The sequence below is a fragment of the Pleurodeles waltl genome, chromosome 11 (genome assembly GCF_031143425.1).
Source record: "Pleurodeles waltl isolate 20211129_DDA chromosome 11, aPleWal1.hap1.20221129, whole genome shotgun sequence".
Classification (NCBI taxonomy): Eukaryota; Metazoa; Chordata; class Amphibia; order Caudata; family Salamandridae; genus Pleurodeles; species Pleurodeles waltl.
In genome coordinates, this window is record NC_090450.1 from 865,065,032 (window position 1) to 865,089,604 (window position 24,573).

The 24,573-nt window shown below is 44.5% G+C and overlaps 1 protein-coding gene across 8 annotated transcripts in view; it reads right to left on the bottom strand.

Annotated features, from left to right (window-relative positions):
- KIAA1671 (KIAA1671 ortholog) overlaps positions 1-24,573 on the bottom strand; it is a 650,892-nt gene that overhangs the window by 247,880 nt on the left and 378,439 nt on the right. The gene's annotated exons all lie outside the window — the stretch shown is intronic.

The following is a 24,573-nucleotide window of genomic DNA, read 5'->3' on the forward strand; positions in this document are numbered from 1 at the left end:
GCATTCCAGTCACACAAACTGTTCCATTGCTCAGAGAAAAATCTAAACAGCCTATTCAGAAGACCAATCAACTGAAGACAGAATAAGACGGGTAACATTAAAGTAATTGTTTAATGGCACTTACCGCCCCTGTGCTGGAGGGTACAATTCAATCGGGACCCTGTCTAGAAGTGGCTAAAAAGAGTATGTACTATTTTTATGGCAGCTCACCCAGCGACTCATTAATTCAGCAGAAAGTACTAAATGTACAAGTTACTTACCTTCGGTAATGAAATATCTGGTAGAGACATATTCTAATTGCAGATTCCTGACCTTAGAATTTTCCCACAGGCGTTAGACAGGATTCGGAGATTTTTCTTCGAGCAATACCCTTGCACGTCGGTAGGTGGCGTCGGGCGACTCCCCAGGTGTCGTAGTCCCTGTGATGACGTCAGGAGTAGTACATAGACGCCACCCTCGCGCGGTGACATCAGTTTCTTTTAACGACTTTCCACACCAAGAACACTGAGATTGGTGCGCCAGAGCTACGGACCTGAAAGGCAGAATCCCTGTCCCTAGAAATCAGTTAGCAAGCGGGGAGGATGGGTGGGCGGTAAGGAATCTGCAACTAGAATATGTCTCTACCAGATATTTAATTACCGAAGGTAAGTAACTTGTACATCTGATAGAGACTTTTAGTTGCAGATTCCTTACCTTAGTATAGATACCCAAGCAATGCCATCCTCTGTGGTGGGCTGCGAACCAAGATCATACTAGAAAGTCCTGCAGGACCGAATGACCAAAGTAGCCGTCTCGACGGACCTAACTATCCAGGCAGTAATGCTGAGCAAACGTGTGCAGGGATGCCCATGTAGTTGCCTGACAGATATCCAGGACAGGAACTCCGCATGCTAACGCAGTGGAAGCAGCAGTTGCTCTGGTGGAATGAGCATGCAAGCCTTCAGGAGGTTGCTTCTTAGCCAAAGCAGAACACAATTTGATTCAAAGAAGCACCCATCAGAGATGGTATGCTTTTGCACAGCCTTCCCTTTTTTCGCACCCACATAGCCAACGAAGAGTTGATCATCCAATTGAAAATCTTTAGTACGATTGAGGTAGAACGCCAATGCTCTTTTTGGGTCCAGACGGTGGAGTCTCTCCTCCTTATGGGAAGGATGTGGGGGTGCATAGAAGGTAGGCAAAGTGATGGACTGGCCTACATGAAATGGTGTAACCACCTTTGGAAGGAAGGAAGCTCTAGTGCGTAACACAACTTTGTCAGGGTGTACAGACAAGTGTGGAGGCTTTAAAGAAAGGGCCTGAAGCTCACTCACCCTGTGAGCAGAGGTGATAGCGACCAGAAAGACAGTTTTGAAGGCGAGGAGCCGCAAGGGACAATTAAGCATTGGCTCAAAGGGGGTACACATCAAATAAGTACAAGATTAAGATTCTAATGAGGCATGTTAAATGGAGTGGTAGAAAATAAGTGGGTGAGCCCTTTTAGGAATCTACTCAAAATAGGAGATTGGAAGAGTGAGGGCTGATCAGGTAGCCTAAGCAAGGTGGAAATGGCAGCTAAATACCCTTCAATGGTGCCCAAAGCAGAGCCCTGCTGGGCTAAAGAAAGAATGAACAGAAGAACCTCTGACAGAGGAGATCAACAGAATTGTTGGTACACCATGCCACAAATGTATTCCAACGACAAGTGTATACAGTTTTAGTCGATGGACGCCTGGCTGCCAAGATAACATTGCAGACTTCGGGTGGAAGGGCAAAAGCCGCCAACTGTTGCCGCTCAACCTCCACGCATGGAGGCAGAGGTTGGACAGGTTCGGGTGGAGAACATTCCCTGTTGCTGCAACAGAAGATCCGCCCTAAGAGGCAGTCTGAGTGGAGGATCGATGGACACGCTCAATAGCTCTGGATACCACACTCTTCGAGCCCAGTCCGGAGCCACCAAGATGACTTGGGCCCGGTCGTTCCTGATTTAATTGAGAACTCTGGGCAGAAGAGGGATAGGCGGGAAGGCGTAAGGGAGGCCGGAGCTCCTCTCGAGACTAAAAGCTTCTCCGAGCGAGTGCCGCCTAGGAAACTCCAACGCGCAAAACAGCTGACATTGCACATTCTCTGCGGAGGCGAAAAGATCTAACCAAGGCTCTCTCCACTTGTGAAAGAGACCTTGCGCCACCTCCGGATGGAGACTCCATTCGTGATCGACGGTGCGTCGGCGGATGAATTTGTCTGCTCTGGCGTTGAGGGAGCCCGCCAGATGTTGAACCATCAGGGTAATACCCTGATGTTCCAGCCATGTCCAGAGGCGTAGTGCCTCCTGACAAAGGGTCCAGGACCCTACCCCACCCTGTTTGTTGGAGTACCACATGGCAGTAGTATTGTCCGTGAACACCTGCACCCCTTTCCCTTTGAGAGAAGGAAGGAATGCTTTCAACGCCAGCCTGATCGCCCGGAGCTCCAGCAGATTTATGGGGAGCCCCGACTCCACCGGAGACCAGAGGCCTCTGATCTCTGCCTCTCCCATGTGGCCGCCCCAACCTAGAAGTGATGCATCTGTCACTATAGAGGGATTTGGTTGGGGGAAGGGAGAGGGATCTGTCGTTGACCCAATTTGGATTCGAAAGCCACCACTGCAGGTCTTTCGTAGCCCCCTCCGAGATCTGGACCATGTCGGAGAGATTCCCCTGATGCTGCGCCCACTGGAATTTCAGGTCCCACTGCAGAACCTGCATATGCCATCTGGCATGTGTTACTAGCAGGATGCAGGAGGCCATGAGGCCCAGCAGCCTCAGAGTCAGTCTCACCGAAACCCAAGACCAAGGCTGAAAGATCGGAATCATAGCCTGAATGTCTTGGACTCGCTTGTCGGGAGGATAAGCACGAAACTGCACTGTATCTAGAACAGTTCCAATGAAGGGGAGCGTCTGAGAGGGAGTCAGGTGTGACTTCGGCACATTTATAGTGAACCCCAGCGTGTGCAGGAGGTTCTCCGTAGTCTGAAGGTGGGAGACTGTCTGGGGCGAGGGCGCCTTCAACAGCTCGTCGTCGAGGTAGGGGAAGACTGAGACCCCTAACCTGCGCGGATGAGCTGCAACCACCGTCATCACTTTCGTGAACACCCGAGGGGCGCTGGTGAGGCCGAAGGGGAGCACGGTAAACTGAAAGTGCTCGTGACCTACCACGAATCGTAGATAAGGTCTGTGGGCAGGCAGGATGGGGGTGTGGAAATAAGCATCCAGCGCTACCATCCAGTCTCCTGGGTCTAAGGCAGACAGAACCTGAACCAAGGTGAGCATTTTGAACTTCTCCTTCTTGAGGAAGTAGTTCAGGTCCCGAAGGTCTAGGACAGGACGTAAGCCATTGTCCTTCTTTGGTATCAGAAAGTAGCAGGAATAACAACCATGACCTACTTATGGTACAGGGACCCTTTCTATAGCTCCCTTGGCCAAGAGAGCCGCGACTTCCTGGCAGAGAAGTGCCAAATGATCCTCCAGAAGATGATGGAAGGATGGTGGCATGTGTGGTGGTGCAGATTCCAAAGTGGGATTCCGAATGATTTGCAAAACCTACCCGTCCGTGGTGATATGTTCCCAGTGGGGCAGGTGATGGCAGATCCTGCCAACTGGGTGGGCGTGAGGGGACAGACTAGGAAGGTTTGGAGGCTGCAGCGGGGGCAGAGGTGGACTGGACAGACCTCTGCTTCCCTGTCCCACGGCCACGTGGGATTACGCGTCCTCGGCCACGCATAGGCTGGTTGGCGTGCATGGCATGGTGGCTGGGTAGAGGACTTGACAGGGTGCCCCTTCCATGTCCACGAAAGGGATTAAAAGCGGACTGTGGTGGATGAGTGGCAGAGGAAAGACCGAGGGACCGGCCCGTAGCCTGGGAATCCTTGAATCTCTCCAAGGCAGAGTCTGCTTTGTCTTCGAAGAGATGGGTGCCATCAAACGGCATGTCCATGAGTGACTGTTGGACATCCCCAGAGAAACCAGAAGTGCACAACCAGGCGTGGCACCGTAAGGCCACTGTCGTTGCAACCGATCTGCCCAGAGAGTCGGTCGTATCCAGCCCACAACTGATTGTGAACTTCTCAGCGTCTCTCCCATTGTTCACGGCTTGGGAGACGACAGCACGAGCCCCCTCTGGTATCTGCGGCAGGACTTGCGCAACCGTATCCCACAGGGAGTGGGTATATCGGCCCAAAAGGCATGCGGTGTTCACAGACCGCAGCGCTGGACTGGAGGAAGAAAACAACTTCTTGCCAAACTGTTCCAGCCTTTTGGATTCCCCATCCGGGGGTGCGGAAGGGAATGCGCCGGAAGAAGATGAAGCCTGGATAACAAGACTCTCAGGCGTGTGGTGTTGGGACAGGAATTTGGGGTCGTTCGGTGCGGGCCGATGGCGGCGAGCGATAGTCCTGTTCACAGGAGCCCCTGTGTTGGGTTTGGACCATGTACCCAAAAGGACATCGGTGAGGGCCTCATTGAATGGTAAAAGGAGTTCTGAAGTAGAAGCCCCAGGAGATTAGACCTGACTTCCACAGTTGGTAGCTGAAGGCTGAGGACCTCAGCCGCCCTACAGACCACGAGGGCATACGTCGCTCCCTCCGCCGTAGCCATGGTAGGAGGAGATAGCATGCCGGCGTCAGGAAAGGTATCCAGACCACTGGCTTCGCCAAAATCCTGTGTCCAGTCCATAGCAGGGTCATCCTGGTATTCATAAGGATCCAGGTACCCCTCCAATTCCTCCCTATATTCATACCCATAGGAAAAAGGGTCTGAATCTGACCTTGGGCGAATATGCCCCACCGAAGCCGAAGGTGGCTGCCGCTGCTCCAACTCCAAGTCATCGGGAATAAGAATAGGGTTGACGCCGATAGTGGGCACTAACGACGTCGGGAGCGTCAATAATCAACCCAGCGCCGGGGAAGGTTTTGAAGGTGCGACCGGCGCCGGTGTGGATCCGCGCACGGATCCGGAGGTTACCTCTGGACGGGGCCAAAGCCGCCGGTGCGAAACCTGTGGCCCCTCAGCCAAACCCCTTGGGCCCAAGACGCCGTATCAGGGTCGGCCCGCCCAAAGATGAGGCGCATGGCCTCGTAAAACTCTTTCAGTTGGGCGGGGGTCGCTCCGGCTCCGGGAAACTCAGGGAAGCGCGGAGTCAACCCAGACGCAGGCTCCCAGGATGGAGGCCTAGTGCGTGGACGCTCGTCCTGTGTCACGTCGGCCGAGCAACGGGGTGAAGTCGGAGAGAGATGGGACTTCTTCAACTTCTTCATCTTCTTACCTTGACCCGAAGATTTCGAAGAAGACGAGTGGTGACAACTCCGCAACCGATCTCGAGACCTTCCTCTCGAGCGAGACCGGGACCTAAGCGGAGTGAAGTGCCGGGCCACCATTAGCTTTAGGGACTGCTCCCTCAAAGCCTTCAGGTGCATGGCCCGGCACGACTTCGGGTTGTGGTCGTGCTCGAGGCACCACAGACAAATGCTGTGAGGATCCATCACTGACATCGTCCGATGGCAATCCTCACAAGGCTTGAACCCGGTCTTCAGGGACATCTCAACGCACCAAAGTCATACACAAAAACTTCGACAAAACGGTCGAATTCAGCAAAAAAAATAGCCAGGGTAGCTCTCTCCGGATCATCGTGTGGCGCGGAAAAAAAAGAACTGACGTCACTGCGAGAGGGTGGCATCTATGTACTAATCCCGACGTCATCACGGCGCCGCCGCCGCCTGCGGAGTCGACCGACGCCACCTACCGATGCGCAAGGGTATTGCTCGAAGAAAAATCTCCGGATCCAGTCTGATGCCAGGGGGAAAATTCTAAGGTAAGGAATATGCAACTAGAAGTCTCTATCAGATATTAAATTTACTCAGGTTTTGTAGCACTACAAACTGAGCTGGGGCCAATCAAATTAAAGATAATTTGAGACTCTACTCTAGGTACAACTCTATCATAGGAGTGGCCCACCAGACCAGAACTCACTGGGTCCTAAAAAACTTGTATCACGAAGGGGACTTTTACCATTCAGGATGGCAGTGACCTGTTTAAAATCCACAGAGATCTAGGCCTCACCACCCCAGTAACATCTGTATCTGCCACTGTAAGGGTTTCACAGGGCGCAGTGCAACTCAATGATTAAGTGGTCTGTCCCTCATATTAAATGTATGTAAGAGTGGCAAGACAAGATCAGTGACTCGCTCTACATCTGTCATGTCTTTGTGTCGGTGTGTGATGTAAGATGCAGCCCCAATGCCATGGAGGTCCTGTCCTACGAATCCAGAAGGAATGGGGTTTTTTTTGTGGGGGGGGGGTGAGGGCCTCATTGAGGGCTGTGATGAGAAGATGGCTGCTAACATCAAAAGCAAATTTTTCCAACATGGAAGCACGTTTTCAAAAAAGGCACTGGGGTCACAGGTCGGGGTAGGGGGGGAGTTTTGAAATTTTTTGTACGTAAAACTCAATTAAATAATATTTCATGGCACAGCAGGAAATGTCATGTGGCGCCTTGGGCAAAAACAAACTATCACATGGTAAAAAAAGAAACTTACCATGTCACTTTATTATTAACAACCAGCTTGGTTGACCTGCAGCAAATAAATACATCAGTCACATGTTAATGTAAAAAGAAATAAGGTGTGGAATGTAGTCAAATTTTTGTAGTTAACAAAGCCTTTTAATTACATTAGTAAAAAATATCAGTTTGGAGCCAATACCAGGCTTATTTTTGATTTAAGAAACAAAATCCCTAATCCTTATCTGACCTCTACCTCTTTTAAAACACAAAGAGCTGTACAAACTACTACTAAAACATTTAATGTGCTGAGAAAAGCTTTCTGTAATGATGAGTCTATAGGTGGTGGGCCTGACCACTCTTATTGTGATCCTTCCTCACTGCCACACAAATTGAAAATCGGCCTTGCAGTACATGGTAAATGTTTGGTACTCCATGGCAAAGGTGTGAACGCAGCCCACTGACTGACCCTATCCCTACCTCCAGAAGCATTTTTGATTGGAGGAAGAGGTGACAGAAGGGTTCTAAAATCTTTAATATCAAAGTTGCATGAGATTTGAAAAAACAGTATATATCATAAATATCTTTTGACTAACCTAGATGACCATCACTTGCTTTGAGTAGACACTGAACAAATTACTATACTTTGTATGGCTTGCCCTAAAAAAATAACTTGAATTTCCCACATTTGTAACTGGTAAGTGAAATCAAGCATCTAACTCTTCTATACAATCCATAATGGTTGAAAATGTCCTATAGCCAAGAGGTTTCAGCTGGGTGCTCAAATTTACAAGCACTGGAAAAGCTTATCTGGCTGGATTTGGCAGCTTGCCTTTGTCAATGCTTCTTTTGTCATGGATATTGTAATATGGTACTGCTGGGGGAGCTATCAGGGCTCACTAATATATTAACAAGCATTTACAATGCAATAGGTCTCGCATTTGTGAGCTAGAGCTATTGGCGTTGTAAATTACAATGCCCCCCCCTTTTTTTTTTTTGTTTAGAGTATAGTGGATGTATGCCCAGTGCCACAGCAACCCTCCAAGGCCTGTAGTTGCAAGAGACAGGACACAACAAAGCCGCCATCTTGGGAGTGTTTTTCCCTCATTTCTACAGACTGGCTGTGATACCCTAGAGATGCAACCCTTTCTAGTGTGTTTAACAAACAAGCCACAAAGAGGCACCTTTGTGGCATTTAATCCAGAGAATGAGGGGGCCAAAAGAGTTAAGAGCAAAAAAAGAAAAGGGGGAAGCCATATATTTCTGTGTGTTAAACATTTAAAGGGTTTATTTCTCTACATTAGCAATACCAGCCTCACTTTTTAAAACATTGACCGTATACAAAGAGAATAACAGAAGAGGCAGCTTAACTGGAGGCTTCAAATGTGTGCAGACTGGTGAAATAGAGCTTCTGTGGTAGATAAGCCGACCGGGTAGGTTCCAGAGGTGCAAAATCTGTGACCTTGGGCCAGTGTTTTAAATGGAAATACAGAGGGCTGGTACTCTGTATTTAAAGCACTGCCTTGGGTTGACAGTCTCATGACAGCCCTCGGCTCAGGACCGCACTCTGTAGAACAGGTACAGGTACCTGAATCTCCTGAGTTTTGACAGTGTCTTTTTGGTGCATACATTTGTGCACTAGCTGATGGTTTTAAAGTGATAACTATCTCAGTTGGGGTGGCTACTCCAAATTTGAAGTTTTGGCCTTGCCATCTAGACCACTCAGAGTAGAACGGGAAGCCCAGGTTTGGACGATATATTTTTTCGCCTTGACCAGTGGTGCCCAGTGAGGCTCTTACAGGGCTGGTTCACTGGCATGTTTTCAGGCTATGAAAAGGATTCATATGTATGTTTTTCTTGGGAATCGTAGGTAGGTCCAGACCCATGTCAGAGTTTCTTGATACCCACATAAGATAAATTAAGTAAAAATAATTTATATGGAACCTATTTACACAGTGGTTACCATGCAAGTCTGGCATGGATTCTGTCTTCCCATTTCTTCAATGGACATGCGTGTTCTATAATGACATGCAATAAAGTGTTCTAATAACCTCAACATATACCTATAACATGTATATAGCACATAAGAACCGCAACATAAAAATGAAATATAAAAGCTGCTGTGCCGTGCACTGCTTCCTGTGCCAACTTCGTGTTCGATAAATAGTCCACTCGGTTCGGTTTGAAAACGTTATTCTGCAAATACAAAATAGCCATAAAAGTACATAGCAATGAATATTCAAAACTTTCTACACCATCTCATCCTAATTCAAAATATTAACATTCAACACAGACCCAGCCAAGTTCATAACGACAATTATCATAAAGTGACTAAAACAAATAAAACGGGCAGGACAGCGCAAACAATTCTACATATCCAGGTTTCACAAAGCTATAAACTAAGGCTTTTCCTAACCTGTTTGGCATTTAGGATATATTGTGCCACCCTGTAGCACACATGAGGATTATTTAAATTTAGTAAAAATTCCAATGCCACTAAATATCTTCTTATATTAAAAAAGAGGGGGTCGAGATAAGAAAACCTAATGTGTTACAGAATAACAAAGTGCTGAGTGCTCTGTTTGCTAGCCCCATCACAGGGGCAGCTGTTCAGCTCATGAAGGCAAGATCTCATTCTAGGGAATGCTACCAAATGATACACTATTCCCAATCTTAGTCTTGTCAAAGTAAACCGATGCTGCATATTAGTGGCGCCTGATAGATATCCTTCTCTACTTGCCCCCAGAGAAAAGGACATATATATATAAATATATATACACACACACACCAACAGAGGATTTTGTAATTTCAGTGCTTTTCCTACCATCCAACCTATATTGCAGGAAGGTACCCTTAATAAATTTCTTTTGAAGTGTCAACACCTGCTCTGGTTCTGAATTTATGGATATCTTAAACAAGATGTACAATCCAGTTAGATGCGCAGGTGGGTAGACATAACAGGCGTTTTAAGAAGCAATTTTCCTCTATTTGCAAAAGGGTACTTTTTGCATACCACCACACCCCTGTTCCATACGTTACCATAGATAAAACTCTAGCCCTGTAAATATCCACCACTCTATCTGCTTGTGAGGTCACTGATGTCTCTCCTCTCTGAGCGAGGGGAATGACGACAGAGGCCCAAAGCAAGCATTTCCAGCAAGTAGAAAAATCAAGTGTTCAAAATATTTGAAAAGAAAGTACTTAAGGCCCATTCGAATTATGTAGTGAAAAGTTACCCAGTCCAAAGATGCTATGAAGCAGCCATGGCTTTGCAGCCAGAGATGACTGTTTCAGAATGCAAAGACATGAAACTAGCAAATTAAGCCAAAATTCTGCATACAGAAGCAAACAAAGACTGTCTGACCACAAATCACCAGCTTCATTCTAAATGGCAAGTTAGAATTACAGAAGCGAAACAGTAACAAATATTTACAGGGAGGAGGGGCCATTGGGCTTCCACCCGGCCTGGAGTCATGGCTTCTCCAGTTATTTTCTACGCTTGTGTGGGTTTTGTTTTCCAGACACAATGGGCCACATTCACTAAGAAAACCTACAGTCTTAAGTTTACTCCTTCATTAAGCAGGAGATTTTTCGATCCCCATTTTGGAATTCTCGAAGAATTCCAAAAATAATCCTGGAAGCCTGCAACAGTCACATTTTTTCGGAAGAACTCACAATTGTAAGCAGCTACACATACATAGCTGCTCAATTAAAGCAATTTCAAATGAGAAAAAAAATGATTACTAAAACATTTACCTTTTCTAACTTTTTTCCCCCATTTTTCACCGGGAAAATGTTTTTCCCAATGGAGAAGCTACATTTCCTACAACTCCACAAATTTTAGGGATGCTTTCCCTCATTCTCTTACTGAGAAATGATTTACTCCTGTCTGTAGCAACAGTAACTCTCAAAACTTTTCCAAGATGAGAATGTTTGTGAATAGTTGTCAATTCATACATTTGTCAGTGTGCACAAACTCTCTAAGGCATCCCCCACCGTGGAATGCACACACCAGACCCATGAGAACAGATTTATTCCAACCTAATGCTACATAATACAAGTGTTGTATTATGTGTATGTAATTTGAGTTGTAAGCTCAAATTCATATTACATTTCAGTTCTCAGACAAAAGAGAACTGTGCCAATGGTGCAGTCTCCATATAGGTTTTTAAAGTAAATTGGCAATAATTTCCCCTAACCACTAGGTGACTCCATAAGGTACCTTCCTTACACTACAGGGCTTGGTTAGACCATACATTCTCTGAAGGCGAGCTTGTGCAGCCCCAAAATCAACAATTATATAGAGCATATAGCATTAGTGTACTTCTGGTGTGTGGACGTAGAACACACAATGAGAATAAGCTAAGATAGTCATGTCCCTCTTAGGCAGTGGCTCAGCTCCGAACCTTTCAAAGTCAAAGAAGATGTCCAGAAATAGTGTGGTCCCATGACATTTGTGTGTATTGAAGATGCTGTGAACCGCTGCTCTGAAACAGATCAATGTTGTGGTGATGCTGAGGGTGGATGAGTCTAAGTTTTTGAAGCATAAATAGACTTTGCGCCAGCCACAAATTCTCAGTGTCTCATGTCATAAATAGGAATCATGTATTACTTTAGAGAAAGTCTTCACTCCGGTGTTGGGAACCTAGACTGCATCTTGTATATGGAGTGCAGTCGTAAAGATCCATTCCTCTTCATAACCCCATCACTCAACTAATGCAATAACCATAATAATAAAATTATAACAATCATTTATGTAGCCCACATTAGACATGCAGTGACTCCTCTTGGTGTCTGTTAGTAAAAAGAAGGGCAGCTGGGATCATGCAGTTCTGTGACTCTGGCATAATCTGCAGAGAGGCAGATCCTTTGCAGAGGTCATCTGGTCACTTTTTAGTTGCTGACTTGTGGTCATGCGGTAAACTGGTATTAATAAAGAGAAATCTTTGCTGGGGCCGTATTTATGTGTGTTAAAGGACAAAACAGCAAAATAATGTTGTCACTGAAGCATTAAGCAGCATAATTTGTACTTTCTAGCCACATAATTCAGGCACCTCTGCCACATACGTTTGCCCACCATTTGCTGCAGAATTCCAGTGGCCCCGATAATAGGTTATCTGAAGAGAAGAGACAGGTGCACAGCACGAGGCAGGCAAATACATGTGTTGAAGCATTCACCATGTAAATCAGTACAGAAGGTAGGTGATCAGTCATGTATGTGGCATTGTCCTACCAGCAGCGTGATGTTATCACCTCCTTCCCGAGTAGCTTCTCCTGTTTTCAGCTGACAAACAAAATTCTGAGGCAACGTATGGCATCACAAACAAAACCATGACAAGACATGACTTCAGGACAAGGAAAGGATCAAGAGACAGATACAATATAAAAATATATATTATCTTCCCACTGCTTGTTTTGCACACTTTTGTGTTCTATATGGCGTCATCTCAAGTCGTGGCACCCATTCCACTGGGTTCTGAAAGTTCTCACTAAATGGGATAGTGGTGATCTGGGCTCAGTGTGTCAGTTCAGTGACAGGTGGTCTCTTCCATACAGTGCTCAGGTGGAATCACCCTGGCTGATGAAAGGTCAAGCTAGCCCCTCTGGGAATCATATGTGTAATCCCTGCTGCCACACAGATCTTTGCTGAGGACACATTAGGCCTGTGGGCTACCTTAACCCATATTCAGGCTACCTTCACTTAAATGCCAGGACCTCAAATTTCAAACATTTATAATATGAACAAAATGTTTGATACAATTATGTAAAAACCCCAATTAATTTACACTATGTAAATTGTCTTATGGTCTTTCCACTGTGGCCCTGTACGAGCCATATTATAATAACCTATCAATTTTGTGCCAGCAACAAATCTGGTTTCGTCACAGCATCTATTTGTAGTCTTTCTTTGTTGTCAAATACAAAAAAAGACTTAACTCACAATGACACATTTGGGTTACATAAGTACAAGCACTGGCTGGTCGTGGTGGCCACAGTTTGTGAAACAACAGTTCTCCTGTTTAAAACATCTCCTGCCCATGGAGTCTTTACTGTTACTGTCCAGGATTGACTGAGATGTAGTCCTTGGGGTGTGTACCCATATAAACAAACACACGTATCGCCCTATGGACATGGGGAGGTGTGCTGAAGCACTGAGAGGAACACCAGTAGAAGCAGGAGGGACAGGGTCAGAAAGATAAGCTCTGTAGTCGGTAACCACAGCAATCAGAAATAATGCCTAGAGTTTACATCAAATGATGCATGGAAACTTAGTGGAGTGGTTACATGAAGCCTGGGGTTGGAAGAGATGAGAGCAGGTTAAACATTACTGGACTATGAGGGATGATGCATGGATCATTATACACAGGAGTAAGGAGGGTGATAGGGAAGCGCTCTGTGCATGTGACAGAAACTGTGAGGGGGAATTTGAGGTGGGGCCCCTTCAAACAGGAAGCAGTGGTATTCGAGCACTTTTTTAGACAGCTCTTCCGGAAGTGGCATCTGCAAGGTCACAGTAGCTGTGAGGAGACTGTCAAAGCCATGACACCAGTGAATTCTGAGAGGCTGAAGTGATGGAATTTGCTCCACTTTTGTGCCCCGATACGTTTCTCCTCTCACTGCAGCACCCTTGAGTTAGCTTCTTTGTGCTACAGGGTTAGGAAAATGGCTGCCTCTATTAACTGAAGAGGCCCAATTTACATCCAAAGGCTAGATGATTTTTGCTATTAAGCTTGAGGCCGTGAAGTGCTTGGGTCTGGAGTCTCAACTCCTTTTCCACCATTTTGGAGACAACACCTTTTGCCATCTTCTTGCTGGAACTAACCTAAGTGCTTGGTTGGTGATTCTCTGCAGGTTATTAAGAGCACGTACTATCACCTATTGTTAAGCTCTACTCAAGTTAGATGGTTAATGCACCGACTACAGAGGTCTTAACAGAACGAGAATGTCACAGATTACAATGCTGACTTAGCTTTTTTACCTCTTCTTCTCTGCAAGGTCAATGCAAACGAATTATAGCGATTTTGTTAAGAATGGCACCTGCTTTGCAGCACTATGAAATGGAAGAACCTGTATTACCAAGTGTTCTATTAAAAAAAAAAAAAAAGTTATTGCCAGACTGCCCCAACACGCACCAGACAAAGAACCCTAGGGGAGAGATTGTGGCGTAAGGGCCAGAGCTTTTGACCTCAGCCCTGCCAAGTATCACGCATCAGGTGTGAGTCTAACACATTTCAGTGTGGGGCTCCGCATCACCACACTGAAATGGAAAATTACGCATTATAGCGCCTCCTCAGATGTTAAGGGGAGCACGCTATAATGCGCAGATCGAATGAGCTGCAGTTCTGGGGTGAGTACGCTGTGTGCTGCCTGTTCCGGTAAGGCTAAGGGGCTGCTGGCTCTAGCTGCACTCGAAGTCGAGTACTCTGTGTTACAATATATTTAAAAGTGAACAGCGACACACCCACCTCCTAGCTGGGCTGTCTGGCTGACACACATGCTAAAACTGATGTCACAGTCAGTGAGCGTTCAAGACCAGACTAGTTGTTACTGTGCTTATGCGACATTTGGTTGCATTTCGTTTGGCAGCAAGAAGTTATGCACTTCATGCAGAGGCTGAATCGTCCTCTGACCCCCTTGCTCGCCGTAGGCCCTGAGGTGGTGGCAGGCGGCGGGGGTGGGGTAAATGGTTGGAACCACCAGTCGGACTCATTTCTGCAGTGGGAAATTAATCCTGTGACCCGCCGTCCATGGCAGTCTCTGTGGTCTGTGCTGGGTGGTCGGCCAGCCAAGCTAATGGCCGTGGCCACTGAGTTAGCTGCTCCAAACTTAACGCACCCACTGCATCAAGCGAAATGGAATCTGCCCCGATTCCCGCCAGAGCCCACTCCCTGCAAAATCCGTCTCCCAACCCCGCAGCGGCCGGCTGAGACTGGCCACTAACAGTCAGAATCACTGACTGGCAGGCAGATCATGATGCAACACCACAACGGGCCAAGCCCACCAGGCCTATGGCACCACAGCCTGGGCACTGCCTGCCAAGATCCTACATGATTGACACACGAGATTAGAGAGTTCACTTCCACAGATTTATATGATCATCACAGTGAGTGGGAGCTGCTTACAGTGTCGCCATGATTCCTGTTAAACATTTGTATGAAAATGTAAAGAACAATTGTGACTGCCTGTGTGCACTGTAGGTGACAAACTGAGAGCCTCATGATATGCGCAATGCCGGTATGCACTTGGGTCCCACGTGGAGATCCTGGACAGACTCACATTAGTGCCCTTCCATTTCTGGTGCTTTGCAGCCATTTTAAGTTCTTAGAGTGAACTGTAGCTGAAGTGTGTGTAATTTCTCGTATCTATATGTTTGCCTCCTCTTCACTGCTTGTCTTGCTTGCGAGAAAGTGTCACTCATAGCCGTTAAAATGTCACTCAAAAATACTGAAATTATGGAAATGTCACACATGGAAATCTGAAACCTTGGCAGGTATGAGACCTTGGAGCTGGGGAAACACGGTTCGAGTCTCTGAGCCAGCTCAACACCCTGTGATTCTGGGAAAATCACTTAATCTTCCCTTGCTACCAAAAATGAATGTATAATGTAACAGGTGCTCATGTAAAGCGCTGTAATACCTTTGTATCGAGTTCACGCTAACTGAACTCTATTTGAAGAGGCTCCAATTTACATCCAAAGGCTAGATGTTTTTTGCTATCAAGCTTGAGGCCGTGAAGTGCTTGGGTCTGGAGTCACAACTCCCTTTCCACCATTTTGGAGACAACAACTTTCGTCATCATCTTGCCTAGAATTAACTTATTTACTTGGTTGGTGACCCTCCAGAGGTTAATCAAGAGCACGTGCTATCGCCTAGTGGTAAGCTCTACTCAAGTCAGTTAGTTAATGCACCCACTGCTGAGATCTTGACAGAACGAGAATGTCACAGATTACAATCCTGACACAGCTTTTTCACCGCTCCGTCTCGGCAAGGTCGACGAAAATGATTTAAAACAATTTTGTTAAGAATGCCACCTGCTTTGCAGCACTATGAAATGGCAGAACCTGTATTACCAAGAGCTATATTAAAAAAAAGTGTTATTCCCAGACTGCCCCAACATGCACCAGACAAAGAACCCTAGGGATGTGGCCTAAGGCCCAGAGCTGCCGACTTTGAAGCTGGCTTAAAATCCTGTGATTCTGGGCAAATCACTTAATCTCCCCTTGCAAACAAAAATGAATGTGTTCTTGTGCAATGTAACCGGTGCTCATGTGAAGCTCTGTAATACCTTTCTATCAAGGTGGCGCTATATAAAACTGCAAAAAAAAAAAAACACTCCAATACCTTTGTGTCGAGTTAATGCTACATAAAACTGCAAAAAGCTAAATAAATAAATAAAGCTCCCACAGACATCGCAAAGAAAAGATGCCCAAAACCAAGTGAGACAAAGAAACAACATACCGCCATGCCCAAAGTGGCGAGGCAAAAGAGAAACTAGTGTGCCACACTAAGGTACATGCCTCGATCGTGCAATAATCCATGTAACATGGTGAGTCTCCAAGACGGTAACAAATTAGTCTCAAGGCGGGACAAACATAAAGCATTTACCAACAACATCAATGGATTTTTTATAACAGGCCCAGGAATTAATGAAAGTGATGGGTGCGAGATGGGTGTGGTTAAAACCCACACAATAGATTTCAACATGTTGAGAAAGCTAGCGCTTGCACGCTGCTAAACTCAACCTAAAAATTGCATACCATCAAAATTAGGATTGTCCTAGTGATCTATCGCACTGAACAGAACTACTTTGTGCCTGATGAGCGCCTTGTGATGGGGTGACCATGCGTCCTGAATGTTCTGGGACAGTCCCAGTTTTTCACCAGCTGTTCCGGCAGATTTCTGTAAATTTGGCTCTTGTCCTCGGTTTTAGAAGAGGTCGACTGAAAACAGTGAAAGGCACTTCTTTAGGTGTTCTAAAACTGTGCTAGTAAGCAGCTGTTATAAGTAACCAATTATTTAACAGGTATGATGATAGTTTTAAAAATGACATTTTATTTCTTTTCATAGTGCCTCTTCTGTGTACCCATGTTGATGAGAGCTGTCATTCAGCAACTTCACGTTGATGTAATGTACTCCTTCTACTTTAGTAAAATGGCCCGGTTTTTGGTTCTGAGGATCAGGTCACCCTTTCTTGTGAAAGGGTAGCATGCAGTCAGTGAATTTAGCCAGTGGTTAAAGTGGGCCGACCCACTGCCCCCCATTCTTTAGTGGGTGGAAGTAAACTGTAAACAGCACAACAAAAATCAACGGGAGATTGGCTGAAATATCCTATATTTATAATAAAGTAGGAGAGCTCCAGCACCATATAGAGGAATAAGGTCCTAAGGCAGGAAACTCCTAAGGGATAAGCAATATCCTTATATCGCAGGGGTACTTTATTCCTAATATAGATGGCCACGCCATCACCCTTCCCACAAAAAGCTTGGCATGTTGCTCTTTCACATGAAAGAGATAGCATGATTGTAAATATGAAGAAAACAAATGAGACTCTAGTGCACAATTAAACGCATTAAAAGACCAGGGAGATATTTGTTGCCAAATGATAACTGCATCAATTTAAGACAGATATTTTTTTTTTTTTTTTATTTATTTTAGAAAAACGGTATAGCTTAGAATGTGTAGAAATAAGTTGACTTTTTTCCCTCCAATTACCTAAAAAGTGAAAAAAATTAACATGTTGCCATTAATAGCTCCTTCCTGCTTAGCACTGTTTATTTAAAAAAAGAGGAACAGCCAGGTTTTGTTTTCGAAACTGAAGCTTATGCTCTGTGATGCACCTTCGCCTCGACTGCTGCTGGTTCAGGCAGCAGGAACTGTGACATAAGAATTCAACATTAATAAGTTATTACAGTTAAGCGACTGTCAGTCTTTCATTACAGGCGATTGTGTGCATCACACGTTTCCTGTAATAAGGAAGTTAAATACAGGCTTATTATAAAGTGTCTGAAAGTTCCTGTGGAAAAACAAATCTCTCACTCAGATTACTTTTTAACCCGAACACAATACAGTCTAGAGTATCCTAGACCTACAGAAAATGCACCTGGGCTTTAAATCTTGTTGCCTGGCCCACCTCGCGAGACAGGCGGAAGTCACCTGTTCAGCAATGCTGGGTCAGCACTTGGGGCTGTGGTGGCCCCTGGTCCTAAACACTGAGCTGCGCCACCCCAACTGGGGAGGCGCTCTGTCAAAAGAAGTTGGGGGACTAACCAAGATAAGCAGCATACCAGTGACATCATGGTGCCTGTCATCACAGCGTGATATCACGGCATCACAGGAAATGACATCACAACTCATTATCTCAAGGGAACTGACATCACAAGAAGTGACATCACAGCTTAACACTTCACACGTTTTGCAAGTCTATCATGGGTATATTTGAGCGAATTACGAGATTTAACAAATGAGATTTTGCGTCTCAGTTGGGTCAAAAAAGTGATGCAACCCGAGACAAAATGTGGGTCTCAATTTATATATATATTTTTTTTAAACTCTGCACATATAAGTTGGCAACAAAAAATACAGCACTAATTCTATTCTGCAAAATTGGTTGCAAAGTCTACATTTTCAAATATCTCATTGGGTTAAGACACCTGCTGCACTGATCTTTGTGTGCCCAGTAAATCCTGGATAACAATTTTAATAGTAAGAAAACCTTGGAGGGTAACCCATTAGCTGGAGAGACATGTTTTGTTCTATTGTCGCAGTTCTGACTCAAACTAGCAGAGAGGATTATGAGTCTCCTACAAAGCACATCATGCAGATAATAGATTCTTATTTTATATAGCTAGGTGAGTTACTGCTTTTAACACAGAGATCATTTTCTACTCGCAGTTCATAAATTGTAATGCTTCCATAGCACAGTGAGCTATAAAGGACAGTCAGTGTATTTTATGTGTGTGTGATGTAAAGCGTTTTGACACTCGGGATGAGTAGTGCTGTAAAAGATATAAAACAAAATAGTGGTACTTAAATTGTTAATTGTGTAAAGACTGGAACAGACCAACACCTCTGATGTTCACACAGATCACGCATATCTCATATAAGGGGATTGAACAACCTAAAAAGCATGTCCCTCAAGTACTTGTGAAGTGATAACAACAAGCTGTGTGCCTTTGTTTCCCTTCCCTTGCATCTAGGTGGGAGGCTCAGATAGCTACCAGTCAGGATAGTGAAACAAAAGGAGGCCTAATGGTCCCTTAAATTCGCCCTTTGTTTTGGGCCCAGCTGGAGTCTATAATGTGAAAGCCTCCTCCTCACCAGCACGCTGCTGCTCAAAGCGAAAGCAGACAATGTGCAGTCGCCGCTGAATGTGTTCCGGTATCTGAAAATTACACTTATACAAATTCAGCATATTTCAGGGGAGGCCACTTCCTGTAGGTTGTACGTCGCCCACCACGTTAAAATAGTGAGTGGACGCCGTGTACCCCCGACTTGTGCTCTGCTCAACACTGTAGGCAAAAAATTGTAGCAGTGTGATCTTACTACAGCAGATATCCCTCTCTCGAAACACAATTTCCTCAACACTACTTAGTTGTAGACAACAAAATGCAGGGTGGTCTGAGACATGGAATGTTCATGACACCAGCGGCTTCATGACTCGGGACAGTTTCTGTCAAAGGGAGCGAGAGTTCTGCACCTAATGGGTAGAGCAAGCAGAGCAGATAGATGGCAAGTACATTCGGAGAGGCCACTCGTGAGCATGCGGCTGCTTTAGCTAGAAAGAAGGCCTTAGTTAAGGAGTCAGGGATGTCAGTGCAGCAGACTTGCGAACAATTCAAAAAGTATAATATTTGGATCTCTCTTTAACCAAGAGGAGCGTTTGAGAGCAGGTTGATGTAAGCAGTATAAACTTAGTTCGTAGTCAACCATTTAATTTCTGCCCAATTTCATCAATTCAGCAGGTAATGCCATGTCTATTTATGCAAAACAAGTATGTATTTGCCCTTAAGGCGGTTTATTCAAACTTTTCAAGTTTTAACGTATGCATAGTAGCACACTTTTGATAAAAAATAAGCGCAACTTATGTAATGTTGAGAAGAGAGAACAGAGGCTGCATAAGGAAACAGTTAATTTTCCAATAATCCACTACAAAGGAAAAATTTATAAAAGGTGTTTTGTGTGACTACAATCACCTGCGTTAAGAATGCAATAGACCTTTTACACGAAAACCTATGCAAGGTGTACTTTTGTCACAGACACGACATCATCACAGGTTCTTAACATTGGAGAAAGAGCAAACTGTAATCTGAACTGTTTGCTCCGGTTACCTAAGCAGTGCTTGGTTAAATAAAAGGAGAAAACAGCGCTTCCGTGTGAAATCAAGATGAAAGGACCAGTATTCAAAGCTTAACGAAAAGATGACAACTTCTGCCACTTAAGCTAGGAAAGAAGAAATATTAGAATCTCTATTGTGAGAAAGCGAAACCCAAGAACGGGCCCCTCTGTGATACTTTTGGATGAGAAATAAACCAAATATTAACATTTAACATCATTGTAGAGAGGCTAGGAGAGAATAATAAAGGTTTCCAAGTGACAATAGTGGAAACTTACAGCGAATTAGATAATGAGATTTATTTTTTATAAAGGCAGTGCTAAAAACGTCAGGAGTCTTATGTTTATAGCGATTGAAAATTATTTTATACAAATACAGGCTTGTCAGAGAATCGTTTCAAGTCAGTTCAGTCAGAAAAACCAAAATAAATAAATTAGAAACAATATTAAAGCAAGAGGAATTTCTGAAGAATGTCAACATTTACTGGGTTTGTGTATTTCCATTAAGTCAATAATCAATGCTAGCACAGAACTCTTCCTAAGGTAGAAATAACTATGCAACACACTACCCATCCTAGAAAACAAATGATTACCTCCTCCAGCCACTGAGTGAAGAAAACAGCCGAACAGTAAGTACAAGTTACCCTGAATTCTACCGGTTGGTGGGACAAAGTGGCAGGCAAAGGGTTCAAGATCTTGTTGGCAGTGATCAAGTGTAAGGAAGGTAAAATTTCCAGCGAGGAATCCAATCTGAGAACAATACTCCTCCAGAAGGATTTGAGGACATTTCACTACTGACAAACACCAACTCAATCTTGATGGTGGAGTTTGCCCTGCAGTGATTGCTGCTTAAGTTTTTTAGGTGGTGACCCTGCACCCCTGTTCCCCTTCCCAACCTGCTGACAGGCATTTCCCCACCTACAACTGCAGCGCTGTTGAATTAGGGGCACGCAGGTGGCAAAACACAAGTTGGCAGAAACGGTGGAGCGCAAAGTCTGCATACATTGCGCAAGAAAGCCAACTGTCTCAAGCAAATGGTCAGACTGATATCTGGTTCCAGCTGAGTCTAACGACCGAGGTGCAGCCTTTTCAATTTCAACGCATGGTGATGAGGCAATCTACTAGCCCTCGCAGGTAAAATCTGTCAATCCTTCTTAAATGAGGCCTTTATTTCCCTCTCATATGGGTGGTGTATGCTTTTTGTTTAGTGTTTAATTATACATATATTCAGGTTATCCTTGTGCTTTGTGACTAGTGTCCTCATAAAGGACACAGTTATTTGTCCACAAAATAATGCAACTCTGTTTTCTCTGTAAATATGAAAACCTACATTCAACTGTCCCCATATATATATCTAGGTGGGGGGTTGAACTTTGTAGCCCTCTAACCAGACATTAAATCTCTGACTGTGCTCTAGTCCTTAAGATGCACTAATAAATTGATTTCCTGAGGGATGTAAAACCAGTTCACCACCAGATGCTGGATTAAACAAGTGCTGGTCTAGAGCTGCAATTGGGTCTCAGGCCCCAAAACCGTTAATTCCTTTAATTGTTTGTTTCACATGTAAAATTAACTACCTTTCCTTTTCAGTGAGCAAATAAAAGACATTCTTTTTAAAGTCAAGAGTTCTATTTATGCATTCAACTAATTTTGTGTAATCACTTGGTTCATAAACAATGAGTCTCAAAACCCCTCTGGTGTCCAAGAGTGCTTGGAGTACAAAGGGTGAACTTGGTTATCCAGCTAGAGTGCAATAATACCAGAGATTCCAAAACATCTGGGGCACTTAACAGCGCGGACCAACACTGAAAAGCACAGAAAATAGCCCTGCATTCTCAATATCCATTAACAACATGCTTATAAATTGATCTATGTCTTAGGCAAATCATAGGCAGGGGTCTATGGAGATGCTTCCTGCTAAGCAGTTATAAGAATGAAAGGATGAAGGTAGAGCGCCAAAAACAAAGTCTATTTTTTTTCTAGAAGTCAAACAGAATGCCTTCTCAATATTCTGTGAACTGCATAGCCAGTATGTATCCAATATCAGTATGGAAAATATTAAGTAAGTGTCCACAAGGGCAAGGGAGCACTAACCTTATTTTTGGGCTCTGAAAAATAGTCATATTAAAAGTACTCAAATGACCCTGTCTGCTCAAAGAGTTCTACCACAAAACACAACACCCATTTAAAGAAAATACAGTTACATTTAAATAATGATTAAACAATGTGATAGCAATGCTTAACTATGCCTACTCCCACTTAATTTTGACATATCAACTTTTTATTCCGAGTTCAGACGTACTTAATGTTACTAGATGAGTTATTGTCCTTTGACGTGTCTGTAATCAACATAGCTGTTACAGAGAGACTGCAGTTCAGCACTATTTGCTGCTTTATAATCAGACCTTTTTAAGCATGAATTTGTTACAACTGCCTGCAGCTAGCAAGCTCTGCTCAGACCATAGTTAAAGTTCATTTGTGTTCGGGATGCTGCCATGTGAGCAGCTCTTTTTTTAGTTTTCTATTTTAAGAAGCTCCGACAGCTGCAGGTTTCTAAAACACAGATAACGCAGTCTGCACCTGCGAGGAAGGCAGAATCCTCAGTGCATAGACTTTTAAATTAAATTTACTGTTCCAGCTGAGAAACGTTCAAAGTAAATTGAGGGCTACCTCCTTAATTTATCCCCGCTTTACAATAACTTATGGTAACAACTTAACGGACATCCAGATGCCCCAGACATACAGAAAGCAGCACTAAAGGCTGGAGCTAAGACAAACATCTGCATAAACTACAACAAAATGTCCCCAAAAACCCTACCCCCCGGGCCAAACTGAGAAATAGGTTAAGGGAACACAAAATCAACTGCAGGGGGGAACCAGTGAAAGCTTAAAATGTTATAAATGGTATGGCGAAAGTACCTTTATTCTGCTCTTAGAATGTATGATATTTGATAATACATGAATAAAAGGGATGAGGATTTGGGGTAGGGAGAAGGAATTTCGACTGTTCTTGTAATTCGGCACAATATCCTGCAATGTTCTGTCACTATGTCCTTATTGTTTTCGTTTATTGTAGAAATGCCAATAAAAACCTACACAAAAAAAACACAACAAAACGTAAAATGATTCTTGCATGGAGAAATGTCTGCACTCTAGAGGTTATGTGGCCATACACCGCATCTAGGTCTCAAACGGTCAAAAAATTCTACACTTTTCTACTGAAGAATCTGATTACCATTCTCACTGGCCCAAAAGTATTAAAAACTTGTACACCCTAAAGTTTTAAAACTTAGTAGCACAATGAAGAGAGTGGGCGCTCACTGGTCTCCTATTCATCTTAACACAGACACCAATGTACACCCCTTGACAAACAGTATAATATTCAATAATAATCATCGGAATGATAGCTTGGGGGGCGGAAGGGATATCTGTCCTCTTCAAGCAGTGACTAAACAGGGAAACTACTTAGGAAGAAATGAGCCCACAACCTCCACAGGACGGCTTACGAAACCCTATTTGGGATGGAAAAATAAAGAGGAGCCATTGAGCCTTGACAGCGTGCACGCTGCTATGTACTTGCAGTGTACCTTCAAACGCTTTCTAACCCATAGGAATGAAGGTTCTTTAGTGAGGCCAAGAACTAACAACTCACTATGGCACCCCTTTGTCACTGGTTAGCACCGGCTTTGCTCCCTGAAGATAGACAGCTACTTCTGTGTGCTGGGATTTTCTTCCTGAACAGTCACCCCCCTCCAAGAAGAGGCACTCTTCTTTGCTCTCTGGGCAGTTAGGCAGGATTCTTGGCTGCAGGTGGACTATCAGCATCTCCACCAAGTGGCAGACTTAAGGTGATGTTTCCCTCACCTCTGGGAGACCTGCTGTCACGCAGACACCAGCCTTGGTTACACAGAGATGCTTCAAGTATGAAGTGGAGCACACCCATCCTTGGTCAGGAAGATCCCGGAACAAGAACAAAGTGGGTGTATTTGGGTCACACTTCTAAACTCATTTTCTAGATGGGGGCTGTGGATCTACTAACTTAAACTTCAGAAGCAGTCTGGGGTGGTTCATTTGTAAGTGTCCTCAGGCTGCTCCCTAGGCACAGCCTAGGTTTAATGAGATGCTTACCACTGCAGGTAGCATTGAGCCATCCAAGCTGCAGCACCCACAAAGAAGAATGAAAGGTTTCTGCATATAGCCGGCTTGAGCCTTCCGGACAGTAATTAGGGACAAACCAAATGGAAGGACATGCCTAGAAACCTCCACGTCTGTGGGACTGTAGTTTCTGTTGCTCAAGCAGCCCACACCCCTATTTATTAAATGGCAGTGCTCATGAAGAACTAATCAGCAGCCAGTTGTTAAGAAAAGTCCTTATTGAATTTATAAAGGTAGCCCCGTCTCCAAACTCCCTTGCTTCAGAGTGTAGATCTCCATCTTCCATTCACAGGAGTGCAAGCAATCCACCCTCCAGTGTCTGGGGAAAGCTGTATCTACCCTTCATCTTGGCCTATGCCCCAACACTACCTAACAGATCTGTATATGTAACTAATGGACTGCTTAAAATGTACACATTGTCGTGCTGCATGACAAAAGCTTTATTGCAAAACTGTTGAATTCGCTTGTCTGTTAAACCAGTCAGTCGTAGGCATGCACAGGCAACAATCAGTGGTATAGCAAGGATGCAATGTGCTTGGAAAGAAAAAATGGAAGTGGACTCTTTGTTGCGTAGTAA